This window comes from Schistocerca cancellata, chromosome 5, assembly GCF_023864275.1.
Source record: "Schistocerca cancellata isolate TAMUIC-IGC-003103 chromosome 5, iqSchCanc2.1, whole genome shotgun sequence".
Taxonomy (NCBI): Eukaryota; Metazoa; Arthropoda; class Insecta; order Orthoptera; family Acrididae; genus Schistocerca; species Schistocerca cancellata.
This window is the reverse complement of record NC_064630.1, coordinates 71,207,134-71,233,824: the sequence shown is the minus strand read 5'-3', so window position 1 is coordinate 71,233,824 and position 26,691 is coordinate 71,207,134. Positions and strand designations below refer to the sequence as shown.

At 42.5% G+C, this 26,691-nt stretch overlaps 1 protein-coding gene across 1 annotated transcript in view; it reads left to right on the top strand.

Moving 5' to 3' along the window:
- The window catches only part of LOC126188367 (atrial natriuretic peptide receptor 1-like), a 362,237-nt gene that overhangs the window by 315,102 nt on the left and 20,444 nt on the right, over positions 1–26,691 (top strand). The gene's annotated exons all lie outside the window — the stretch shown is intronic.

Below are 26,691 nucleotides of genomic sequence, written 5' to 3'. Positions count from 1 at the left end.
TCTGATTTTATCCTCATGGTCTCTTCGCGAGATATACGTAGGAGGGAGCAATATACTGCTTGACTCTTCGGTGAAGGTATGTTCTCGAAACTTCGACAAAAGCCCGTACCGAGCTACTGAGCGTCTCTCCTACAGAGTCTTCTACTGGAGTTTATCTATCATCTCCGTAACGCTTTCGCTATTACTAAATGATCCTGTAACGAAGCGCGCTGCTCTCCGTTGGATCTTCTCTATGTCTTGTATCAACCCTATCTGGTACGGATCCCACACTGCTGAGCAGTATTCAAGCAGTGGGCGAACAAGCGTACTGTAACCTACTTCCTTTGTTTTCGGATTGCATTTCCTTAGGATTCTTCCAATGAATCTCATTCTGGCATCTGCTTTACCGACTATCAACATTATATGATCATTCCATTCTAAATCACTCCTAATGCGTACTCCCAGATAATTTATGGTATTAACTGCTTCCAGTTGCTGACCTGCTATTTTGTAGCTAAATGATAAAGGATCTATCTTTCTGTGTATTCGCAGCACATTACACTTGTCTACATTGAGATTCAATTGCCATTCCCTGCACCATGCGTCAATTCTCTGCAGATCCTCCTGCATTTCAGTACAATTTTCCATTGCTACAACCTCTCGATATACCACAGCATCATCTGCAAAAAGCCTCAGTGAACTTCCGATGTCATCCACAAGGTCATTTATGTATATTGTGAATAGCAACGGTCCTACGACACTCCCCTGCGGCACACCTGAAATCACTCTTACTTCGGAAGACTTCTCTCCATTGAGAATGACATGCTGCGTTCTGTTATCTAGGAACTCCTCAATCCAATCACACAACTGGTCTGATAGTCCATATGCTCTTACTTTGTTCATTAAACGACTGTGGGGAACTGTATCAAACGCCTTGCAGAAGTCAAGAAACACGGCATCTACCTGTGAACCCGTGTCTATGGCCCTCTGAGTCTCGTGGACGAATAGCGCGAGCTGGGTTTCACATGACCGTCTTTTTCGAAACCCATGCTGATTCCTACAGAGTAGATTTCTAGTCTCCAGAAAAGTCATTATACTCGAACACAATACGTGTTCCAAAATTCTACAACTGATGGACGTTAGAGATATAGGTCTATAGTTCTGCACATCTGTTCGACGTCCCTTCTTGAAAACGGGGATGGCCTGTGCCCTTTTCCAATCCTTTGGAACGCTACGCTCTTCTAGAGACCTACGGTACACCGCTGCAAGAAGGGGGGCAAGTTCCTTCGCGTACTCTGTGTAAAATTGAACTGGTATCCCATCAGGACCAGAGGCCTTTCCTCTTTTGAGCGATTTTAATTGTTTCTTTATCCCTCTGTCGTCTATTTCGATATCTACCATTTTGTTATCTGTGCGACAATCTAGAGAAGGAACTACAGTGCAATCTTCCTCTGTGAAACAACTTTGGAAAAAGACATTTAGTATTTCGGCCTTTAGTCTGTCATCCTCTGTTTCAGTACCATTTTGGTCACAGAGTGTCTGGACATTTTGTTTTGATCCACCTACCGCTTTGACATAAGACCAAAATTTCTTAGGATTTTCTGCCAAGTCAGTACATAGAACTTTACTTTCGAATTCATTGAACGCCTTTCGCATAGCCCTCCTCACACTAAATTTCGCTTCGCGTAATTTTTGTTTGTCTGCAAGGCTTTGGCTATGTTTATGTTTGCTGTGAAGTTCCCTTTGCTTCTGCAGCAGTTTTCTAACTCGGTTGTTGTACCACGGTGGTTCTTTTCCATCTCTTACGATCTTGCTTGGCACATACTCATCTAACGCATAATGTACGATGGTTTTGAACTTTGTCCACTGATCCTCAACACTATCTGTACTTGAGACAAAACTTGTGTGTGGAGCCAACAGGTACTCTGAAATCTGCTTTTTGTCACTTTTTCTAAACAGAAAAATCTTCCTACCCTTTTTAATATTCCTATTTACGGCTGAAATCATCGATGCCGTAACCGCTTTATAATCGCTGATTCCCTGTTCTGCGTTAACTTTTTCAAATAGTTCGGGTCTGTTTGTCACCAGAAGGTCTAATATGTTATCGCCACGAGTCGGTTCTCAGTTTAACTGCTCATGGTAGTTTTCAGATAAAGCACTTAAAAAAATTTCACTGGATTCTTTGTCCCTGCCACTTATTTTATGTTTACCATTGGATATCAGTTTAATTTTTTGTCAAAAGTAATCCTAAACCATGTTCTGATGTAGTGTCTTGTTTCTCCACTAGGCAGTGCCACAAGTTCCTCCAAAATCGTAACACAACACACACACAAATGTCATACTAACTAATGTAAATCCACCCGATGATGGAGGTTTAAACCTTTGAAACGCGTCGTGGAAATAAACTGGTAACAGTAAACTTGTTGTTTCTTATAATGTCAATAACAGTCACGGTAAAGCCTAACCTAAAAATGTTCGCGTTTAAAATTAACTACAAGGGTTACACAGAAAATAAATGCACCGCATTTCTTTTCTTAGTCGAAAACAATGCTACGAATGCGAAATATTATGTATGAATTATCTTAAGTCTCCTGAATGAGCGCGCAAAGTTCCGTCACTTCCGACAGAGAGAGTAGTTGCAGGATAGCTTCAGAATGACGTCTGTAGGTGATGTATGTTACAAGCAACGTGCCGTCATTGAATTTCTCACTGCAGAGAAAGAGACTGTGGGGAATATTCACAAACGCATGTGCAAAGTCTATGGAGCATCTGCTGTCGACAGAAGTACAGTTAGTCGCTGGGCATGGAGGGTGGGGTCATCAGAAGGCGATTCGTCAGAGCTCCACGATATGCATTAGGTCCGAGAGACCATCCACGGCGGTCACACCTGACAACACCTGACCTAGCCCCGTCGGATTTCCTCTTGTTTGGGCCATTAAAGGATGCCATTGGTGGAAGACATTTTGAGGACGATGAGGAGGTGATTCACACAGTGAAGCACTGGCTCCGACACCAGGACAAGGATTGCTACCGACAGGGCAAACACGCCCTTGTTTCGCTCTGGAGGAAGGCCATAGTACGGGTTGGATATCACGTGGAAAAATAGGGTGTGTAGATGAAACACTGTTCTTCCGTGTGTGTAGTTTTCATTACGTTCAATAAGAAATTGTTGAAGAAAAAAATGCGGTGCATTGCTATCTTGGCAGCCCTCGTATAACAGACTTCTCACATCGGTTGTGAAGCTCTTGAGAACTTCCAGCAAACACTTCTTGTGGAATCGCTCAAAGCACCGAGACCGGCATTTTTTGAATGTCAGCACCTCTACAGGAGAAGAGACTTGGTGCTGCCAATACGACCTGGAGACCAATGTGTCATGCTGGTCATCGTATTCCTCACCTGCCTGGAGTGGAAATTCGTAATTAGTCAAGCCCTTTCTGTCGAAAAAGGTAATCTTGTGGGGAGGAAAAGGCGATGAAGATCGTGTCACTGACCGTCGCTTGGGCTCCGAATCGTACCGGTAGCGCTAGGTCTCACCTCGCGTAATGATGCCGATATCCAACATCGCATGGCTCAATGCTCCAAGCGGTTCTACAATAAGTGTTTCCTGACAGTTCCCAGCGGCTCTGCAAACAATGTCAGACACATGTTGCAAAGGTGTTTAGTCCGTAACTCTTGCTCTCTTTATTTTCTGAAACCACCCGCCGACGTTCTCAGACACACATTGTAGCTCAAGGATAGTAGCAGTACTAGTAGCAGTAGTAGTAGTGCAGAGTGATGAGCAAATCACCGTAAACATGATACTCTATACATCCGAAACGAAATAGTTAAAAAGATTTGCTCTCTAAGATACAACACTTGTTAAGACCACTGATGGATTGCGGACAACATTTCCTATTAAACGTGCCAAGAAAAATCCATGATCATAAAGACAATCAAATCTGTAAAAATATTTATCACACCTCCTCACAATTCTAAAAGTTGTGTGCTGCTATTTTACTAACTTTTGGACGTGCCAGTGGTAGCCAACATTGCATAATCACTATACAAAAATTTGTGGACAGCGCAATATTTCTTTTAAATTAGGTAAAGTTTTGTTTCGATTTATAACAATTAACTATTACGGCCGCCCGTCCAAATCCGAAATTCATTTTAGCGAACAAGATACACATAATCTTTAAACTCAAAATTTCAGTAAGAAAGTAATTTTTTCCAATAGCTGTTTTGTAAGAAAACTATTTGATTGGATCATCCTTTCAATACGTTATTGATTTTGTCCTTTGCTGTGGGATACTAATTAACAAGAAAATCATTCACGTTAACGATAACAAAAATAATCACGTTGGATATTAACTAAAGAACGTTTAAAATTATAATGTAATATAAGCTTTTTTACATTTTTTTCTCTCAGCACAAGTACACGTGCATAGGCACACATTTTTCACGTAAAATAATGTAATGATGAACAAGATTTAAGGATTTTTCTTAGATGTTTGCTGATTAGTACTACCACAATTAAGTTACTTTCAAACTACTCATAATAATAAAAATGGTTCAAATGGCTCTGAGTACTATGGGACTTAACATCTATGGTCATCAGTACCCTAGAACTTAGAACTACTTAAACCTAACTAACCTAAGGACAGCACACAACACCCAGTCATCACGAGGCAGAGAAAATGCCTGACCCCGCCGGGAATCGAACCCGGGAACCCGGGCGTGGGAAGCGAGAACGCTACCGCACGGCCACGAGCTGCGGTCTCTTATAATAATAGACTTATTATTAACTTCGAATAGTATTTCAATATACTGCAATAGTTTGATTAAAATGTTTTGAGCTTTCCTTACTCATCACTTATTTCTCACGTATTTATTACTCTCTGACAGTCTTTGTTGGGATGAACTAGAAAGTTTTGAATTAAACGATCACATAAAATATATTTTAGAAAACTGTTCAGTATCTTACCATATGTACTTAAATTTGCTTCTCGCACTAATGAAGGAACAGACAATAAATACCAGCCCCTGCGTTTTTACAGTACTTTGCTTTGAAGCCACAATGCGAAGCGCTGATTCAGCATCGACCAGTATTACCATTGTGTTGTATTGTATTGTATGTTAACCTGGGGCATAGAAACGACGGAGAGGCTCCGTCCCCGCCACAGCCGCAGTGGTCCACAACCCCACGACGACTACCGCAGTCCACTTCACCCCTCTGCCTCTCCACACCGAACCCAGGGTTATTGTGCGGTTCGGCCCCCGGTGGACCCCCCAGGGAACGTCTCACACCAGACGAGTGTAGCCCCTATGTCTGCGTGGTAGAGTAATGGTGGTGTACGCGTACGTGGAGAACTTGTTTGCGCAGCAATCGCCGACGTAGCGTAGCTGAGGCGGAATAGGGAGAAACATCCCGCATTCGCCGAGACAGATGAAAATCGCCTAAAAACCATCCACAGACTGGTCGGCTCACCGGACTTCGACACAAGTCCGCCGAGCGGATTCGCACCGGGGACCAGGCGCTCCTTCTCAGTCCGGAAAGTCGTGCGTTAGACCGAACGGCTAACCGGGCGGGCTAGTATTACCATCTCATTTTAGGGTCAGAAATTATTGCATAAACATAGGCACAGAATTCCCGAATATCAAACATGGCTCTTCTTCTAATTACCAGAAGAGCACTATATAATATTTCCACATTTTTACATTCGTAGCCAACATTCATCCGAGATTCCCTGAGAATTGCGGAATTGCATATTTACTCACCGAGAAGTGCACATTGTGATACACTAATACATTTGTAGTGTCCTCGTCGCTACAGTATCCCATCCTCATCGCCACTGAAGGGGCTTGTACCGTTGGGAAGCAAGGAAAAGGATATTGTTACGAGTGGCTGGTATCCTCTTTCTAGAATACAAATGCACGCGTGGATTAACACAGTTCTGTTTTTACATGAACAGATAGCTGCTACTTAACTTTAATAGAGTCCAAGTGTTGTGGTACAAGCTCATCCATAATAGTCCTCTTGCAGACAACCTTTGCTGTCATTATTATCATTATTTTGAGCTTTTCATCATTACAGAGGCTTTTCTACAACATAATAATTTACTCGGAAATTACTGTACAAAGAATAAACGTACTTAAACTATATTTTCAAAATATTCCACCAGGTTGAACCGTGATTTATTTTCAAAAAATATTCTTAAGAATTTATTTTATTTACTACCGACTCATCAAGAACATCAACACAATTAATCGTACTACGTAAGCATGGAAGTAGTTGCCAGGGAGTAACTGATGAAATCATAACCAAATTCCTTTTAACAAATGGGAATTTTATTCACTTTAATAGTGCCTAAAAGCATTTTTTAAAAGAAAAAGATTTAAAATTATAATCAGAAAGCACCCTCTAAATATCAAAGTTACAATTTATTCAAAGGCAGAAAGAAACAAGTTTTGACTGTATGAGCTTTAGGGCAGAGAACCTTGCCGCTCCCTTTTGACACGGCCGTAGTTACGACCACTCACAACACCCTCTGGAAGACTACACTGGTGCAAATCTGCAACACACCAGATAACTTTAAACTAAGAGTTTTAACAATTTACACTAGCACACAAACTATGCACCCCCGTAGGAGGGATGGAAATGGTACAAAACTCTAACAATTAAAATATTAACCTTGTTACCGAAGGTGCAACTTGATTTTAACTTCTATGAAAAGTCTTACGGTGAAAGGGTGGCAACTTTATATACTAAAATGATGATTTACGAGGTGCATTCAAGTTCTTAGGCCTCCAATTTTTTTCTAATTAACTACTCACCCGAAATCCATGAAACTGGCGTTACTTCTCGACGTAATCGCCCTGCAGACGTACACATTTTTCACAACGCTGGCGCCATGATTCCATGGCAGCGGCGAAGGCCTCTTTAGGAGTCTGTTTTGACCACTGGAAAATCGCTGAGGCAATACCAGCACGGCTTGTGAATGTGCGGCCACGGAGAGTGTCTTTCATTGTTGTAAAAAGCCAAAAGTCACTAGGAGCCAGGTAAGGTGTGTAGGGAGCGTGAGGAATCACTTCAGAATTGTTATCACGAAGAAACTGTTGCGTAACGTTAGCTCGATGTGCGGGTGCGTTGTCTTGGTGAAACAGCACACGCGCAGCCATTCCCGGACGTTTTTGTTGCAGTGCAGGAAGGAATTTGTTCTGCAAAACATTTTCGTAGGATGCACCTGTTACCGTAGTGCCCTTTGGAACGCAATGGGTAAGGATTACGCCCTCGCTGTCCCAGAACATGGACACCATCATTTTTTCAGCACTGGTGGTTACCCGAAATTTTTTTGGTGGCGGTAAATCTGTGTGCTTCCATTGCGCTGACTGGCGCTTTGTTTCTGGATTGAAAAATGGCATCCACGTCTCATCCATTGTCACAACCGACGAAAAGAAAGTCCCGTTCATGCTGTCGTTGTGCGTCAACATTGCTTGGCAACATGCCACACGGGCAGCCATGTGGTCGTCCGTCAGCATTCGTGGCATCCACCTGGATGACATTTTTCGCATTTTCAGGTCGTCATGCAGGATTGTGTGCACAGAACCCACAGAAATGTCAACTCTGGAGGCGATCTGTTCAACAGTCATTCGGCGATCCCCCAAAACAATTCTCTCCACTTTCTCGATCATGTCGTCAGACCGGCTTGTGCGAGCCCGAGGTTGTTTCGGTTTGTTGTCACACGATGTTCTGCCTTCCTTAAACTGTCGCATCCACGAACGCACTTTCGACACATCCATAACTCCATCACCACATGTCTCCTTCAACTGTCGATGAATTTCAATTGGTTTCACAATACGCAAATTCAGAAAACGATTGATTGCACGCTGTTGAAGTAAGGAAAACGTCTCCATTTTAAGTATTTAAAACAGTTCTCATTCTCGCCGCTGGCGGTAAAATTCCATCTGCCGTAGGGTACTGCCATCTCTGAGACGTATTGGCAATGAATGCGGCCTCATTTTATAACAATTCGAATGTTTCTATCTCTTTCCAGTCCGGAGAAAAAAAATCGGAGGCCTTAGAACTTGAATGCACCTCGTAAATAAAAGCTTATGTAATGCAATCTTATATAAAATTCTACAAGGTTGGCCAAGCAATAGTTAAGATGCTCTAAGTACACAGATACCGCCTCTCAAGGTCATAGGCAATAATATCAAAGTTTCCAAAGAACAAAACATATTTAAGATATTAGGCCGTTACACTTCAAGCAATAACTTCGTTAACACACCAAATCCGACAAACATGACATTGGCAGCTACCAACGTACGGTAGATTGATAAGGAGATTACCGAACAACCCGAACCGCAGGTTGCTCTAACCCGCCCCTACTCCACAAGGGAAAAACGGACCACCCAATTTATAAACGTCCACCTTCCCGCGAGTGGGCAAACGGAGAAGAATAGTGGGAGGACCCCAAAGCAAAACGGCTGGTGGCCTCACCAAGAAAACAAGTAGAATTTAACAAGAGTAAATCAAACAACATATCACCAATCACTTAACTTCTAATAAACTGCCATTTCTCGAGAAGACTAGGCGCAGCACCCCTCAAATCGCTCTCCCGAACAGTCCGCTGCCAGCCGCTTCAACGGACGCAGGAAGGCGCGCCGATCTCCCGTCTCACGGCGTCGCAGCTCGCACCGGCCAGACTGATGTCGTGGGTTGACTCCTGTTTCTCTCGTGTCGACCGCGAAGTCACTACCCCTCGCTATACGCCGTGGCCCACTGGACTCACGTGGCGACCTCACACGCGCCGACTCTCAAGACGGACAAGTCATCTTGCGTCTCAGTGCTAGACCGACCAACCGATTGACCCAACCGCCAATGACCATTGCCTGAGCAAACTCGAGCAGACTGGCAGCCTAACGCGCAGACTCAGGTGCAGGAACTAAGCCCCGACCGGGCGACCACTCTCTGGGTTCTCTTACTGGCGGTGTGGAAAGACTCTCACTTTGCCGGCTTTAAAGGTTGATCCGAACGACAGACATACAAGCACTCCGAACGACAGACAGACACTAACCGCCTAACAAATGCGGACAAGAGACAGACTAGCAAGCTGGGGATGAGAGACTGACCCAGACTGACAGACTGGCGAGCTCATAGCCCCCCTTAAATGCACGTGAACAGGCAACGTTTGCCCTTTCCCACCAGAGGGAGACACCAAAGCTGCGATTGTTACAGCGTCGCCACCGCCAGAAACGGAGGGCGACTGCTTCACACTACGTGCTACGGCGCGCTCTTCAAAACAGCAATTTTTTCCACGGCTCACAGGTGTATCCTCTTCCTCTGCGCCCATTCTCCTCATTCTGTGCTGTACATTTTGGAGCCAGTTGGTCATATCGCTGTAGTTATGAATATCGACCTTATATACGGACCTGTAACTATTTGGTATATCTCACACACTTAGAAACTGTCCACATTCAGCAAAAAATCATTAATAATCACAAACAGTGCCAAAGTGTACGAAAAATACATGTAAATCATTATTTATAGACAATTCAAAGTTACTAATCACATGAAAGTTTATTATGACAGTGCATTTTTGGCCCAAACATTCTTGAATCAATCCTTCATGGAGTTCCTGTAACATCGGATTTGTATTCAGTCTCGAGCTATTTACAACTCCTTTCATCGTCATCGCTATGAGATTTCAGTAGGTCCTTAGGTACAGAGGCTGTTATATAACTGAAGGACACTGGATTTCATTAGACACTATGTGACTCAGATAATTTCTCTGTTGTCTTTCAACATCAACACCTATTCATACATCACCAAGTGTATAACCACTGTCCTCGTTAAAGCTGTAATATATATTCTGATCTCCACAACTTCTGTTTCTGAACACAGTGTTACGTGACTGTGTTTGAGGAAACAGTCACTTAACGGATGCAAATTCATAACAAAAGACCCATTTGAACGAAATATTTAATTGACACTGGGGAATATTATAAACAGCAGTGTTGCGATTGTCAGTAACTGAATAACGCCATCTTAAATCGTGATTTCCTAACGAAAACAGGTAGAATCTCCTGTGGCACAAACTCCTCGCGGAAACCTTTTACAACATGGGAGTGGTGTGGGAAAGTTTGATTTTTGAAGAAGGCACATCTTCAGATGGCGGTACTATGCGTACACAAGGTATAAAAGGGCAGTGCATTGGCGAAGCTGTCATCTGTACTCAAATGATTCACGTGGAAAGATTTCCGACATGATAATGGCTGCACGACGGGAATTTACGGACAATGAATGCAGAATGGAAACCGAAGTATGGGGTATTCCATTTCGGGATCATTAGTGAATTCAGTATTCCGAGATCCACAGTGTCAAGAGCGTGCCGAGAATACCAGACATCAGGCATTACCTGTCAGCAAGGACAACACAGTGCCCGACGGTCTTCTCTTAACGACCAAGAACAGCAGCGTTTGCTTATTTATTTATTTATTTATTGTTCCGTGGGACCAAATTAAGGAGAAGTCTCCATGGTCATGGAACGAGTCAGTACATGAAATTATAACACGATATTAGAAACAGATAAAATGAAATATAAAAAAAAACATATTCAGGTGACAAGTCGTAAGTTTAAATGAAGAAAATCAACAATGTAACACTGGAATTTGCTTAATTTTTTAGCTCTTCCAGGAGCTCCTCGACAGAATAGAAGGAGTGAGCCATGAGGAAACTCTTCAGTTTAGACTTAATAGAGTTTGGGCTACTGCTAAGATTTTTGAGTTCTTGTGGTAGCTTATTGAAAATGGATGCAGCAGAATACTGCACTCCTTTCTGCACAAGAGTCAAGGAAGTGTATTCTACATGCAGATTTGATTTCTGCCTAGTATTAACTGAGTGAAAGCTGCTAACTCTTGGGAATAGGCTAATATTGCTAACAACAAACGACATTAAAGAAAATATATACTGTGAGGGCAATGTCAGAATTCCCAGATTTTTGAATAGGGGTCGACAAGAGGTTCTCGAACTTACACCACATATAGCTCGAACAGCCCGTTTTTGAGCCAAAAATACCCTTTTTGAATCAGAAGAATTACCCCAAAAAATAATACCATACGACATAAGCGTATGAAAATATGCGAAGCAGACTACTTTTCGTGTTGAAGTGTCACTTATTTCAGATACTGTTCTAATGGTAAATAAAGCAGCATTTAGCTTCTGAACAAGATCCTGGACATGGGCTTTCTACAACAGCTTACTATCTATCCGAACGCCTAGGAATTTGAACTGTTCCGTCTCGCTTATAATATGCCCATTCTGTCTGATCAAAATATCGGTTCTTGTTGAATTGTGAGTTAGAAACTGTAAAAACTGAGTCTTACTGTGATTTAGCATCAAATTATTTTCCACAAGCCACGAACTTATTACATGAACTACATTATTTGTTACTGTTTCAATATTACACACAAGATCCTTCACTATCAAGCTGGTGGCATCAGCAAACAGAAATATTTTTGAATCACCTGTAATACTAGAAGGCATATCATTTATATAAATAAGAAACAGCAGTGGCCCCAGCACCGACCCTTGGGGAACGCCCCACTTAACAGTGCCCCATTGGGACTGAACATCGCTACCACTCTCAATATTGCGGAGAATTACCCTCTGCTTTCTGTTCTTAAAGTAAGAGGCGAACCAATTGTAAGCTACTCCCCGTACTCCATAATGGTCCAACTCCTGCAGTAATATTTTGTGGTCAACACAGTCAAAAGCCTTTGTTAAATCAAATAAAACACCTAGCGTTCGCAACCTTTTATTTAATCCGTCCAAAACCTCACAGAGAAAAGACAATATAGCATTTTCAGTTGTTAAACCATTTCTAAAAACAAACTGAACATTTGACAGCAAATTATGTGAATTTAAATGCTCCAGTAACCTTGTATATACAACCTTCTCGATAACTTTAGCAAACACCGATGGCATAGAAATAGGTCTAAAATTGTCAACATTATCAATGTCTCCCTTTTTATAAATTGGCTTCACTACCGAGTACTTTAATCGTACTGTAATGCCTTACAGTTGCCATTGCTAACACATAGGCTCCACTGCGTGAAATAACCGCAGAGATAAATGTGAGACACACAACGAGCGTATCCTTTAGGGTAGCGCGGCGAAATTTGCCGTCAATGGACTATGGCAGCAAGACGATCGCTACGAGTGCCGTTGCCAACAGCACGTCGGCTGTAGCGCCTCTTCTGGACTCGTGACTATATCGTTTGCAGCCTACAAAACTGGAAAATCACGGTCTGATGAATCCCTGTTTCAGATGGTAAGAGTTATCGGTAGCGTTCGAGTGCAGTGCAGACCCCACGGAGCCATGGACCCCAGTTGTCAACAAGGCACTGTGCAAGCTGTTGCTGGCTCCATAATGGTTTGCGGTAAGTCTTTATGGAATGGAATGGGTCCCCTGGTCCAACTGAACCGATCGGTGACTGGAAACGTTTATGTTCGGTTACTTGGAGACCATCGGCCTCATTCATGGACTTCATGTCCCCGAACAGCGATGTTACTGGGCCAAAACTGTTCGTGATTGGTTTGAAGAACTTTCTGGACTGTTCGAACAAATGATTTGGCCACACAGATCGTCCAGCATTGAATCAGACCGAACATGTGTGGGACATAAACGAGGGGTCAGTTTGTGAACTCAATCCCGCACCGGCAACACTTTCACAATTGTGGACAACTATAGTGGCAACGTGGCTCAATTTCTTCCAACGACATGTTGAGTCAATTCCAGGTCGCGTTGCTGCACTACGCCGGCAAAAAGGAGGTCCGACACAGTATAAGGAGGTATCCAAAGACTTCTGTCACCTTAGTATACTGTACTCAAGTGTAGAAATTTGACAGTTTCACCAGAAAGCCACGAAGGCCAGAGATAAACATATGGAAGACGTAAACATCCTGGCAGATTAAAACTGTGTGCCCGACCGAGACTCGAACTCGGGACCTTTGCCTTTCGCGGGCAAGTGCTCTACCATCTGAGCTACCGAAGCACGACTCACGGCCGGTCCTCACAGATTTACTTCTGCCGGTATCTCGTCTTCTACCTTCCAAACTCCGCTGCAGACTGAAAATCTCATTCTGGAAACATCCCCCAGGCTGTGGCTAAGCCATGTCTCCGCAGTATCCTTTTTTTCAGGAGTGCTAGTTCTGCAGGGTTCGCAGGAGAGCTTCTGTAAAGTTTGGAAGGTAGGAGATGAGATACTGGCAGAAGTGAAGCTGTGAGTACCGGGCGTGAGTCGTGCTTCGGTAGCTCAGATGGTAGAGCACTTGCTCGCGAAAGGCAAAGGTCCCGAGTTCGAGTCTCGGTCGGGCACACAGTTTTAATGTGCCAGGAAGTTTCATATCAGCGCACACACCGCTACAGAGTGAATATCTCACATGGAGGACGAATTGCTGTGCCATAGTTTAGGCCCTCTGAAAATGTTAGACATCGCTGAGCGTACTGACTCTGCAAAAAACAAATTTTGACACAATGGAAGAAATGCCAGCATTGGTTTGCGTAAGTAAACTACAGGGTAGAGAAAAGAATGGGGCAGTGATGACGCGACCACCTCACTGGCCGCAGCGAGAGATATAGAGTGAAGCGACATTTTTCAGTGGAAGATGGCAAGACGGATGTCATTGGTTAACGAGCTAGAGGAAGGGGCACAAGTGTTTTCTGAGGATCATTTTTATCGTTGGCGCTCGTAAGATCGGAAGCCCCGCTAAACTGAATTTAGTAAGAGACGCGAAACTCGGCAGTTCAAGGTACGTAAACATTCGATCAGAAATCACTTCGTCTCCAACTCCAAATCTAACTCGATCTTTATGAGCCTCCACCGCCAAACGTCTACGCTGAGAGCCGCCGTTAACTGTCCCAGATGGTCGAACTGCTAAGTTTACAAACCTGGGACTTAGAGACATTTCGAGCTGATCTGCACTTTGCCCCTGGCGAGGGTCGTTGGTTCCGCCAACGACTGATTCTCCAGCCACTTGAGCCTCCACCTCCAGTACTTTGACGACGTCGAGCCGCCGCCGCGAGACGGTGTGTAGGGTCGACCAGATAATTTTATTTTAACCGATTACTTCAGACGTCACCCAGAAGACTTGTATTTTAAAGTCACTACTACGACAACGTGTGTGACGTATTTGGTTGGTTGGTTGGTTTGGGGGAAGAGACCAAACAGCGAGGTCATCGGTCTCATCAGATTAGGGAAGGACGGAGAAGGAAGTCGGCCGTGCCCTTTTAAAGGAACCATCCCGGCATTTGCCTGGAGTGATTTAGGGAAATCACGGAAAACCTAAATCAGGATGGCCGGACGCGGGATTGAACCGTCGTCCTCCCGAATGCGAGTCCAGTGTGCTAGCCACTGCGCCACCTCGCTCGGTGACGTATTTGCTTCTGTAGTACTACGTGCCTTCCATTAACTTCACAACAATCACAGGACACTCCGCGATTACCTCAGATACGCCAAGCTTTTATTACGTTAATGTTGCCGAAGTTTCTAGTATTTTTGGTCAGTAATTTTGTCGGTGTAAATCAAACTAATTGTGATTCGTGTTTTATTTAGTAGTCGTAAAATTCCCGATTTATTACTTTAGAGGACACCCTAATATTGTTGCGATACCTGCTAGACTCACCTTGCAGCTTAAAACCAAGCCACCGTACAAAAGACTCGTATATTAAACGGATATATTATCCAGTACATCTACACTTTTGTATTCTATCATCAAAAAGGCCGTTCTTCAGTCCGTTGACTGGTTTGATGCAGTTCTCCACGTCGAGTATTCATGCTTCAAGATGAGACCTATCAACAAAATCCCTCGTTTTATTATGGTGCACAGGAAGTTTCCGTTTTCCCTAGTTTGGTTGAATATCACCTTATTAATTATTCGATCTACCCATCTGATCTCCAGCAGCTCCTGTAGCAGCATATTTCAAAAGCTTTCAGTCTCATCTTGCCGGATTTGCTTATGGTCTCCGATTAGCTCCCGTAAACGTCTGCTCTCGACACAAATACCTTCCCAAAGGACTTCTTAGCACGTTATTTTATATTAGGTGTTACCAAATACCTCTTCTTGAAAATGATTTTGTCCTATAGCCATTGTGGATTTAAATTCTCTCTTCTTCTTCCATCATCAGTTACGTTGCTGCCCAAATAGCAAAACGCATCTACTTTTAATGCCTTATTTCGTAACATAATTCCCGACTACATCCCAGTACCCTTTTTTTACTTTCACTGATGTATATTATAACCTCCTTTCAAGACTCCAATCCATTCGTATATGAATGTGGTATCTGTTCTTTCGGACATATCTGAAAGAACAAATACCGTCTTCATATAGGTAAAGGTTACCGGCCAATGATCTCCTTCAATGCGGATGCACTCACATTGCTCAAACTCTTGAGGGAATCGGTAGATTAACCGCCGCGAGTAATGAGTATAATAGGCAGGGGCACTACAAATGCAGTGAATGGAAATGTGAGTTGCAGGGGAGCGTGCCAGAGATAAGTCCCTGCAGTCGCACTGTCATCTGTGTCCTCGATGGCAGTCGGCACGGTAGCTCAGCGTGTTCGGTCAGAGTGGTAGCTGCCCTCTGTAATTAAAAAAAATAAGTGAGTGGATAGATCAACGGTGAACTTCAACGGGTGTCTGAAGACGTCCACCCCCAACAAATGCAACGAACGACAGAAAAAAAAGAATATCGCTCAGTCGGATAGAGCATCTGTCGTTAAAGTAGAAGATCCCGGGTTCGAGTCCCGGTGGGGGCACATATTTTCAAATATTCCCTTTGATGTTTATCATCGGCTGTAAGCAGCTAATGGTCTGGATTTCACTGTAATTTCAAGCATCCATTCAGCTGGAAAACTCCCGCACTTCCCTCTGTATTACGAGTAATGCTTGCAGGTGTCAGACACTTGTATGTGATGTTTCACAGAGACAACACACTTCGTTGCTAAATGAATCACAATGGAATACGTTTTTCTTTTACTTCACCAATATAAATTTTCTCTATTTAAAAGTAAAATTCACTTTGAAAGAAAGTACTTCGTTTCATGAACGTTTTGGCACAAAATACGCTTCCGCACAATGTCTTCGCTGCACAACACTCACTACAACTATGCTTCTTTTACTTTCGCGCTGAAGTTGCCATTGCTGCACTGCATTTCCGTATTAATTTATAGCGTCATTTCTCTTCACTGAAGCATATTTGTAATCCTTCGAATGATAATACATTACGCCAACGGAAGTTTCTGACCAACAACGACGAAACTTTTTCTTCCACAGATTTGATATATTAAATGCGAACGCCTTTCCACGAATAAACTGAATCATTAATTCCTTTTACCTTGTAAGCGTGGTGATACACTAGACTCCCATGAATCCGGCCATTCTTTGCACATATGGGTGCCGGATTGTGCTGGATTATTGAGCGTCTCTGAAATTTATTTTAAGGGGCTCCAGAACGCCCTATACTTGCAATGTTAAAATAACGCTTATAAATTACATCTTTCCTCACAAAGTATTTGAGGTAGGAAGTTGAATTTTTACAGATTATTTATTGGAATATGGGCTACAACTTAACACAGGGATTTTACAAAATTTTAGTTCAGTTATTAAAGATGATTTTTTTCAATTGTAATGAAAATTCACAACATTTTTTGCAATTTTTTATTTGTTGTTGTTGTTATGGTCTTCAGTCCTGAGACTGGTTTGATGCAGCTCTCCATGCTACTCTATCCTGTGCAAGCTTCTTCATCTCCCAGTACCTACTGCAACCTACATCCTTCAGAATCTGCTTAGTGTATTCATCTCTTGGTCTCCCCCTACGATTTTTACCCTCCACGCTGCCCTCCAATACTAAATTGGTGATCCCTTGATGCCTCAGAACATGCCCTACCAACCGATCCCTTCTTCTGGTCAAGTTGTGCCACAAACTTCTCTTCTCCCCAATCCCATTCAATACTTCCTCATTAGTTATGTGATCTACCCATATAATCTTCAGCATTCTTCTGTAGCACCACATTTCGAAAGCTTCTATTCTCTTCTTGTCCAAACTATACACCGTCCATGTTTCGCTTCCATACATGGCTACACTCCATACAAATACTTTCAGAAATGACTTCCTGACACTTAAATCTATACTCAATGTTAACAAATTTCTCTTCTTCAGAAACGCTTTCCTTGCCATTGCCAGTCTACATTTTATATCCTCTCTACTTCGACCATCATCAGTTATTTTGCTCCCCAAATAGCAAAACTCCTTTACTACTTTAAGTGTCTCATTTCCTAATCTAATACTCTCAACATCACCCGACTTAATTCGACTACATTCCATTATCCTCGTTTTGCTTTTGTTGATGTTCATCTTATATCCTCCCTTCAAGACACCATCCATTCCATTCAACTGCTCTTCCAAGTCCTTTGCTGTCTCTGACAGAATTACAATGTCATCGGCGAACCTCAACGTTTTTATTTCGTTTCCATGGATTTTAATACCTACTCCGAATTTTTCTTTTGTTTCCTTTACTGCTTGCTCAATATACAGATTGAATAACATCGGGGAGAGGCTACAACCCTGTCTTACTCCCTTCTTAACCACTGCTTCCCTTTCATGTCCCTCGACTCTTATAACTGCCATCTGGTTTCTGTACAAATTGTAAATAGCCTTTCGCTCCCTGTATTTTACCCCTGCCACCTTTAGAATTTGAAAGAGTGTATTCCAGTCAACATTGTCAAAAGCTTTCTCTAAGTCTACAAATGCTAGAAACGTAGGTTTGCCTTTTCTTAATCTTTCTTCTAAGATAAGTCGTAAGGTCAGTATTGCCTCACGTGTTCCAACATTTCTACGGAATCCAAACTGATCTTCCCCGAGGTCGGCTTCTACCAGTTTTTCCATTCGTCTGTAAAGAATTCGTGTTAGTATTTTGCAGCTGTGGCTTATTAAACTGATTGTTCGGTAATTTTCACATCTGTCAACACCTGCTTTCTTTGGGATTGGAATTTATTTATATATTCAAAAATATACAGTTTTTTGGAAAAAGGCTGTGTTAAATTATGCAGAACGTACTGTGTAACATTTACTGAAAGTTTGAAACAAATATGTTTGGAAGATCCTTAAAAAACATGTAATTAGTATGAGAAAATAAAAGTTTTGGGAATCTAGCGACAAAGATTGGATTAACTTTTTAGTGCATTCCAGGTCCATAGGATGGATTATCTTCATCCTCTGCAAACTCCTCCTCCAGGTTCCTCTTGTTCCTCCTCGTGTTTACTCTTGCTTGTATTTTTTAGACTCTTTACAGCCCTGTCTGCAGCCCGAAGGCGTTCCTTGTCTAAAGCAAGCATCGCTCGTACCATGTTAGAACCTATCTTCATTCCCATATTTCTAAATACCTTGCACCTTACAATGTTGCCATCATTGAAAGTCGCAACAGCAACTTTACTTTTACTCATTATTATACTTCAACAAAACAGAGACTCAAGAAACAGAATTAATTACGAATATTTTCGAGATAACGACAGAGTAAATAAACATGAAACAATCGACAATCACACCAGCGATATATATTGAACCATCACAGGTTAACCACAACACATACTTTATCTCACGTCACTAAAATGTACCTGATGAACACGGACGTTAATAATAACACCATTTGACAGCAGTTTAACAGCGCCACAGTGGGTCACGCCCATGTAGAACACATTTCAAAAAAAATTTAAAAATAGTTGTAGTCTTCGGAATTGAATAAATTATATATCTATTAAAAGGTAATAGTCTGCAGATTCAGAAAACGCAAAAAAGTAAAAATTGAACTTTTCATGATTTTGAGCGTTTCCGGAGCCCCTTAAGCGTAAGGGCGATATACACTGACGCACCAAACAAACTGGTATACGCAGGCGTATTCAAATACAGAAATATGTAAATAGGCAGAATACGGTGTTGAGTTCAGCATCGCCTATACAAGAGAACAAAAGTCTGGCGCAGTTGTTAGATCGCTTACGGCTGCTACAATGACAGATTATCAAGATTTAAGCGCGTTTGAACGTGGTGTTTTAGTCGGCGCACGTGCGATGAGACGTAGCATCTCCAAGGTAGCGATGAAGTGGGGATTTTTCCCGCACGACCATTTCACGAGTGTACTGTGAATACCAGGAATCTGGTACAACACCAAATCTCCGACATTGCTGCGGCCGGAAAAAGATCCTGCAAGAACGGGATCAACGACGACTGAAGAGAATCGTTCATCGTGACAGAAGTGCAGCCTTTCCGCAAGTTGTTGCAGATTTCAATGTTGGGCCATCAAAAAGTGTCACCGTGCGAACCATTCAACGAAACATCATCGATATACTCTTTCGGAGTCCAAGGCCCACTCGTGTACTCTTCATGACTGCACGACACAAAGCTTTATTCCTCGCCAGGGCCCGTCAACACCGACATTGGACTGTTGATGATTGGAGAGATATAACTTGGTCAGACGAGTCTCGTTTCAAATTGTATCGAGCCGGTTGACGTGTAAGAGTATGGAGACAACCTCATGAAGCCATGGAGCCTACATGTCAGCAGAGGACTGTTAAAGCTCGTGGAGGTTGTGTAATGGTGTGGGGCGTTGCAGTTGAATTGATATGGGACCCCTGATATGTCTCTGAAAGGTGACAAGTACGTAACCGCCCTGTTTGATCAACTCCATCCATTCATGTCCACTGTGCATTGCGACGGACTTGGGCAATTCCAGCAGGACAGTGCGAGACCCCACACGTCCATAATTGCTACAGAGTGGCTCCAGGAACTCTCTTCTGAGTTTAGATACTTTCGCTCGCCACTAAAATCCCTAGACGTAAACACTCTGGAGCATATCTGGGATACCTTGCAACGTGCTGTTCAGAAGAGATCTCCATCCTTTAATAGTCTTACGGATTTATGGACAGCCCTGCGGGATACAGGGTGTCATTTCCCTCCAGCAATACTTCAGACATTAGTCGAGTCCATGCCACGTCATGCTGTGGAACTTCCGCCAGCTCTACACCATATTAGGCAGTTGTACCACTTTCTTTAGGTCTTCAATGTACTTCATTAAATCCAAAGATATGTTATAAAAACATAGGGCTCCACTTTACTGAATCCTAAGATACATTCATTTTCAAAGAAAACTTTGTCCTTGAGTGTGTACATAATTATACAGTAGTACAGAATTTTTAACTGTCGCAATGGTTATAGTTGTTCCGTAATGTGCACCAGGGAGACGTGTGCATCTTCAGCACCAGCAGTGTGAGAAATCTTCGTGCTCTCTCTTCCTATGTCCTCTTCATCATCACTTTCTTCAACACTTCCCTGCAAGGCTTTTATTATTTCTTCATCTGTTCAAATTTGGTCTGTTCCACATTACTCCTCACTCAACCACCTAGCAACATCTTCTTCACCAATTTCTCCTCTTCCTAGAAGCTTGTGGAACTCGCCAGTGTACAAAGTATCAGCAACTGACGATTCCGAATTCACTGCCTGATCTCTGTCGCTCTGTAGTGGAACCATCTCTGCATCAATGGATGGCCACACCGTTTCCCACTCCTTCACTACTGTAGCGTTCTCTACATTATTCGAAGTTTCGGCAGCTTGGGAAACAACATCACGTGAGCTGATTGAGTTCCACACTTTCAGCATAGTCTTCACATTCGTTCTGCGAGAAGAGAAGAACCGCATGTCGATAACGACATTTAACTCTTTCCAAAATTTCACGGTCCATGGACTGAATCATGGCTGCCACAGCGGGTGGAGGAAAGAGTGCTTGTAGACCATCCGACATAAGAGTGACACTGGAAGGATGACTGGGAGCATTACCAATAATAAGGGTAAATCCCAATGTAAGTTTCTTCTTCAGCTCTTTTCTCACTGCAGGTACAAATGTTCTGTGGAACCAACGAGAGAATATTTAACTGTCTATCCACGCTTTCTGCTGAGGCTAGTATTCCAGAGGTAATGTCTTTATGTCACTGTGCCGGAAACAACGTGGATGTTGGGATTTCCCAATCACCATGAGTGGTAGTTTATGATTCCCATCTGCAGCATAAGACGCCATCAATGTTATGCGCTGTTGTACCCACTAGCTTCCTTCTCGTTCGTGGCAGCTAATGTTTTTCAAAGAAGCATCTTGTAAAAGAGTCCGGTTCAAATGGTTCAAATGGCTCTGAGCACTATGGGACTCAACTGCTGTGGTCACAAGTCCCCTAGAACTTAGAACTACTTAAACCTAACTAACCTAAGGGCATCACACACATTCAGGCCCGAGGCAGGATTCGAACCTGCGACCGTAGCGGTCGTGCGGTTCCAGACTGTAGCGCCTTTAACCGCTCGGCCACTCCGGCCGGCAAAAGAGTCCGGTTTCATCAGCATTGTACAAGGCATGAGCAAAATCTACTTCGTCTGTTGTCTTCTGTATCTTGTTTACAAATTTTTCTGCGTCTTTTTCGTTAGCTGAGTAGCTTCTCCCCGGTGACTGTCAGTTGCCGAGCGCCACGGCGTTTTCAACAGTTTGATAGCCAACCCTCGCTTCCTGTAAACAAGTTACTGCCGCCAAATTGTTTCTTAAGTGCAACTGCTTTGGCCTTTAATAAGAGAATACATTGTCTCTTGAAGGCTATAGTGTGCTTTATTAAAATCATGCTGTTAGCTAATTTCGACCGTGAGCCATTATCAAGCACACTTTCTACGTAATGGATTACATATCAAGCTCATCATATTCGTTTATGTCACGTACATAAAACAAGAAGTCGTACCCCATCGTAACATATTCTAAGCTCTGCAGCCTGACAACACTTTTCCCTTTATTATTCAGCTACGGAATGGAATTTCTTTTAATATCCTTGTGGGTTGTTTGCTATCGAATAACAACTTTTTGATGTCATAAACAGTTACTCGTCCAACATTGCACTCAGAAGCAATGGCTTTCTTTTAAGAAGTTCGGTCAGCTTATCTAAAATTTCGAATTTCTGCTTGAGGTGTAGCGTATAGCGTTTCCCTTTAGCAGGCATGAGAAAAAATGGTTCAAATGGCTCTGAGCACCATGGGACTCAACATCTATGGTCATCAGTCCCCTAGAACTTAGAACTACTTAAACCTAACTAACCTAAGGACATCACACAACACAGGCATGAGACTTTACTGTAAATAATACCGCAGTTTCAGATATGTATAACATTGATTAACACTGTAATTCACTAACAACATTTTGGCGCACGATAATTCACTTTTGTGCGCCATTTACATTTTTGGGCCGGATTACTGAGACGCCGGACTACCGAGGGCCGGATTGGCGAGAGTTTAGTGCTTTCAGACTCGTAATTTTATCGTTTTATCAAACTTTTCAATCTATGCACAACGCAAATGCTCCTTAAGAAACTCGCGCTACGACTCCCTCACTAACGCACATGCGTGTGACCAGTGCCGCTTGGGCATTGTTGACGTTAATACCAAGACAATGCCCCCTCCAGAAGGAAGAAAGACCTATTCGGCTCTGAAAGTTCCAGAAACTAGCCATGTGTAAGGAGTACAGCTCAGTATGTTATCCCATTAGAGGTAGTGGAGCTTGTTACACCGTTCAGGTTCTGTCCCAAGGCCTTAGCTGTCTGACAGAATTACAATGCCGTCGCCGAAATTCAAAGTTTTTATTTCTGCTCCCTGTGCTTTAATTCCTTCTCTAAATTCTTCTTTGATTTAAAGCTTGCTCAGCGTACAAACTAAACAGCATCGGTTACAGACTACAACTCCCTTCTCAACCATTGCTTCCTTTTCGTGTCCTTCGACCGGTATAACTACAGTCTGGCTTCTGTAAAAGTTGTAAATGAACCGTCGCTCGCTTTATTTTGCCCCTTTTGCGTTCAGAGATTCAAAGAGTTTATTTCCAGCCAACACTTTCAAAAGCTCTTTCTAGCCTACAAATGCTTTAAACGTTGAATTCTCTCTCTTCAACCTATCTTCTAAGATAAGTCGCAGGGAGGCATTTACAATGGGTATTGGATGACGTAGTGTTTTGGTAGCACATTGCATATTTTAATTATTATGTGTCAGTGTTTCTAGTGATCAAAGCTCACTGCGAAGGTTACCTTCGTCTCTTGAACCTGCTAATGCTGTTCTTATACTTACAAACAGCTGGTTCCAACCTACCTTGGATTTTCGCTTCTCCTCCTTCCGTGGACAGCTAAAAAAATTTTCTGTTACGAAGTGTGTTACTACCTATTTCCACCTCCGATTACTTAGCATTTAAAATCTCTTCCAGTATACATTTTTTGCCAAGGTGGAGATTATTGTTCGAAATGATGGCACCGTTCTATGAACGCCTGCTACGAGTTTCATCTTCATCGCGAAATACTGAAACGTAGCAAATTCTACTGTCAGGCGGGAGAACCGTAAAGGGGGAGGGAATGTTCCACCTTCTAACCGTACGACAGTCATGTTCCTTATGATTTTATAATACCAAAATAAACTTAATCCATGTGGAAATTAATACCACTATCCTTTATTCATACACAACGAAGTGTAATTCACAACTTTATTAAGAAAAAGCTGAGCAAGGCATAAACCTCCACATCCAGATAATGCGTCATCCAGTTCACAATAAAAACAGTAAACGAAAATTATGGCTGCATTTATACTCGAATTTGTCTCACCGAGAATGACTTGTCTTCCTCAGTATTGGAGATTACATTATTCGCAGATTCGACTCTTCACTAAATCAATTTCACTGACATAAATTAAATATCTGTCAACAGAGAAATAATATGAGAGATATATTTGGAAGGCTACGTACTAGATGGGATTTCTGAAAACAAGAGAGGTCTTCAGTTTGCGGTTTGCTAAGGATGTTACATATTTGCGTTAGTGAAATTACCATATTCAAACAATATTCACCAAATTTTCTAAAAAAATAAATAAATTACAAAACAGCTTTTATTATCATCTACAGCATTTATTCCTTTTTGCATTTTACCTTAAATATTTATAATAGACGCAGTTGAGTATCCACTATTGTCTGAGTATGTATTCTTCCAGTCTTATGTTAGTCCGTCTACACCACCCTGAATCTCTCTTTGTACCCTCTTGCCCGTCTCTCTTTCCATCTCCTCCTAGCCTTCCTTTGGCCCATCTGCTCCTTCTGCCTCTGTCCCACTCCTCTCCCTCCACTATATCCATATCCTCAACTTTCCTTTTGCAATCCCTCTCCACCTCCCAACCTTCTCCTACCCCTCTCTCTGTCCATCACTCGCTCCCTCAGTCCATCTGCTTCTACCTCTCTCTCTGTCTCTCTACTCCTCCCCCTCCCCTCCACCTGCTCTTTCCCTATCTATCTATCTCCGTCTCCTTCCCCTTCTTATTCCATCTTTCCTTCCTCAATTGTTTCATTCCATCTCTTCCCCTTTCCTATTTCCATCCACTTCCTCCTCCCCCTTCCTCTTCCTCTCTCCTCCTCCCCCTTCTACCTACCCATCTCTCCTTCACCATTGTTCATTTCGTACTCTTTCTTTCCTCTGTCCTTCCTCTCTCCCTGTCTATCTCGGCCTGCTCTCTCTCTGTCTGTTGATCTGCTTTTCCTCTTCCCTACTCTCTCCATGTTGTGACCCCCACGCCAGTAGGAGGTTGGTTGTTTTACCCCCACAGTATTTCTTTTCAGATTGTAACGAAAATGTGTCCTAAACTTGATTGAAATCGTGCCAGGTGTTTAGGATGAGCTTTTTACCCATCGTTTTACCCACTTATCGCACATGTCAGACATATTTCACATATATTTAACATATTTGTACACATTTTTCAGCTGTATCTCTAGCGAATTTCACCATGCAATTTCATTTTCTCACAGCTCAATGTTATGAAGTGGTATTTCCTGAACTATGTGACGTTCAGTGATACAACTTTGACGTTATGTTCACTGGAGTATGTGAATACTGTGGCAAAACACAGTTAGTAGAAAATAAATAATAAATTAAAACGTCATGCTTCACACAGCAGTTTTACCCCACGAACAACGAGAATGTAGTAAGCCATAATTTTATTCTTCCTTTCACAATTTTGTGGGGGTTGTCAACGAGGAAAGGTTTGGAACGAAGTACGTAGTTGTTGCAACACAGAAGTGCTCTTATTCTCAAACACTAAAAAAGTATGAGTATTCACACATCGTGGGCGATACTACTCTTACATCCCCACCCCCACCCCTTTGATAGATAGGCACATAAATTTGTATCCACTTGTTCATACACCCATCATCATACATGTAACAGAAGGTCGGTTTGGGGGAGAGTGGTGCCCTAAGGGAAAAGTCAGCCGCCCCAATCCAGAAATAAAAAATTTGATTTAGCGTTCCTCCAGGAACAAATCCACACCCGTAAATTTTAACTCCATATAAACACTTTTTTGGCTGTATATTATCTGCTCTTCAGCCAGTGTAGTGTTTAGCTTTGCTATGGAATTTTGTAGATTTTAGGTGCCAGATCGGGGAATTTGGCCTATTAATAGCAAAATACGGGTATACCAACACTTTGCAGCTAAGAGAGCTCACTCCGCAGTGGAAGTAAGTTTACGTCGTTAGAAAGTAAGAATAAGTCAAAATGTTTTCATTTAAATGTCTTTGGAGCTGCCCAGGCCATATTCACCGTTTTTGTGCTACGACGGGAGCATTTGTCGCTCTTGTTCCCGAGGTTTTACTCTTCCATAATTTTGACATTAGACCGCCAAATCTTCACAACCAATGTTCATTTTCGTTGACTCTGGCGACGACTGATCCGGTATAGGTTTTTTGTTGTCTTTCGAGCCATGTTGTTTCAGCAGGGAACCTTTAGTTTCGCTCCTCTACATTTACCTGCCTGATGTAGTTGACACTGCCCAGTACAGCCTGCTGTCTCCTCACAGCACACAACATCACAACCACGTCAAGGTCATATGTCCACAGGATTTATTTTTCTGTTTTCTTTTAATATTACGCTTTTTATTTTTCGTTATTTTGTTATTTTGTTTTATATTTCCAATTATTTTAAATGTTGTATAGTTTTTATTGTTTTTTTGCTTTATTCACACACGCATGACACTACGTACGAAACCGAATGAATTATTAAATAATGTACGAAGAATAAGGTTTATAAATAGTTTATATTACGTAGATAAACCTACGATACAACTATATTACGTAGATAAACTTGCATAAAAGCTTACTGTGTCCATTGGAATTATCCGAGCTGTAATGCCGTGGTCGGTTGATGAATTATGTGTCAATTCCCAACGTTTCGTCCCCGTCTGTGGAGTACATCTTCAAGGGGGTCTGTAGCTCGATGGATGATCCAACACACCCACTGACTCGCCGCTACTGACTGCCGCTAAATTCCGTGTCCGCGCACTCCCGCGCCGAGGCGTGACGTCACCTGTTTTGAAAACGTCAGTGCAATTCGCCGCTGCCTTCGATCGCCGTTGCCATCACTCAGTGGTGGACGGATGGTACACATCTTCAACACCGGCATACATATACCGTTTAATTTCACGCCGTCCTCCTTTCGACTGAAATTATTAGGGTGTTCGGCGATTTTGATTGCCTCCCTGTAGAGCCTTTCGTAATATCCGGTTGTGGCCGCTAGTACACGGTTATTACAAATGATTGAAGCGATTTCACAGCTCTACAATAACTTTATTATTTGAGATACTTTCAC